Below are 2,194 nucleotides of genomic sequence, written 5' to 3'. Positions count from 1 at the left end.
GGTGGGCGATGGCAGGGTGGGCAAGGCCCGATCGGGAGGGTGCTATGGCTGGAGTTGTCATGTACACGGGAGTGCGTCGCATAGGCTAGTCGGTCTTTCGAATATTCACGAACCGAAACCCCTTTTGTAAGACACGAAATTTAATAAAGTGTCTATAGAGTTACTTAACTTCTTTCGCTCCAAGTTAGATTAGAATATCTTTGATACGGATAGTGCCAGCAGGCTGCGCCATTAGGGCGCATGTCGGGTCTCGATGCGTAGCCACCTTCTCATGGTGAGACCTGGTAATTGGTATCGTTTTCCAAAGAGAAATCTTTGGGAAACGATACCAAGCTAAGAGCTACGCACAAAGTTGAAGATATTTCCTACTCCTGTAAATTTTCAATGTTCTCTTTGAACTATGAAAATAAAGAGCTGGCAATATCTGTAGAATTAATACATAAATCGAGATAAATCAAGGTAAGTATTTAAGGTAAGTACTGCAAGGTAAGTATAATGTACAAATTTCATTATTAATAACAAATTAATATCGTGAATAATAAATTGTGCACAGCGTGAATTTATAATAAAAGTAAAAGATTAATAAATTATTGGTCATTACTTGAATCTATAACGTACTAATTTTAAAATATACCTACAATTTGCAAAAGGATTATAAATTATTGCATTTATTGCTAATAAGAAATTGCTCACAACGTAAATTTATAATACAAGTGAAAAAATTACTTAACTATTGACTATTACTTGTACATATAACTTCTATGTGTTAAAGTGCCTATAATTTGCAATCTATAATTTGCAGAAATTTGATAAATTGTTACACTTGTTGTTAACAACAATTAATATTGCTAGTAACAAATTCTTTGTAACGTATATTAAAGATAAAACTGAAAAATATTAATAAATTTCGGTTATTACTTGACAAATATCATACTAATGTTAAAATGTGCCTATAATTTGGAAAAGATTTATTAATTAATTCACTTATTGTTAATAAGTTGTTCACAACGTAAATTTATAGTACAACTGGAAAAATTACTAAATTATAGGCTATTACTAGCACATTTAACGTATTTGTGCAAAATTTGCATAAAGCTGATAAATTTCTACACTTATTGTTAATAAGAAAAATAATATTGATAATAACAAATATTTTGCAGCATATATTAACGATAAAAGTCAAAAAAGTTAATAAATTATTAGTTATTACAGCGAAAAAGTAACTTTTAAAGGAATCGGTAAAGTTCGGAAATTTTCGCCGATCTTCGACCGGTCGCCGCTATATAAGGGGTCCGCGTGAAAACTCGAGCCAGTTGTCGATTCGACTTCGGAAGGTGTGCGTTAATATTTTTTCTTTCAGGTACTAATTATTTTCTATTTCAGGTTTTAATTATCTTTCTTCTTTCAGATTCTATTTCTTTTATTCTAGATTTCATTGTTTTTGCATTCGAGTATTTTGTACAATATTCGAATGCTTCGTCGTTGGTTTATTTGTATATCATCGTTGGTTAGATCAATGGCTATTCAGTGGCCATTGTCCACTCTCTTAAATAATTTAACAATAATTCTTTCTTTCAGGCACTAATTATTTTTCGTTTCAGGTTTTAATTATCTTTTTTTCAGATTCTATTTCTTTTATTCTAATTTTCATTGTTTGTGCATTCGAGTATTTTATACAATATTCGAATGCTTCGTCATTGATTTATTCGTATATCATCGTTGGATAGATCAATGGCTATTCAGTGGCCATTGTCCACTCTCTTAAATAATTTAACAATAATTTCTTCTTTTAGGTTCTAATCATTTTTCTTCTTCCAGATTTTATTTCTTTCATTCTATTTGTCTCCTTGTTTCAGCATTCGAGTATTTCGTACAATATTCGAATGCTTCGTCGTTAGTTTACTTATGTTTCAACGTTGGCTAAATCTTTCCTTTCACAAATTTTACGACCTCCGTTCGATTTGTTTCTGTTAGAGCGTTCGAGTATTTCGTATAATACTCGAACGCTTCCTCGTTGGTATGTTTATATCTCACCGTTGGAATGTTTCTGGCTCGTAGTTATGTTGTTCAGGTCTCGTCGTTGGCTTGCTCGTTCCATTTGGTTATTAACCTCGATGGTTTCCTCGTACTAATCCCTTTCCTTTCAGCTACATATTAACAATAATATATTCTGTTTTAGCTTTTAGGTTTCTCA

This window comes from Eufriesea mexicana, unplaced genomic scaffold (genome assembly GCF_001483705.2).
Source record: "Eufriesea mexicana isolate 0111107269 unplaced genomic scaffold, ASM148370v2 scaffold5018, whole genome shotgun sequence".
NCBI lineage: Eukaryota > Metazoa > Arthropoda > Insecta > Hymenoptera > Apidae > Eufriesea > Eufriesea mexicana.
This window is presented reverse-complemented; position numbering follows the sequence as displayed.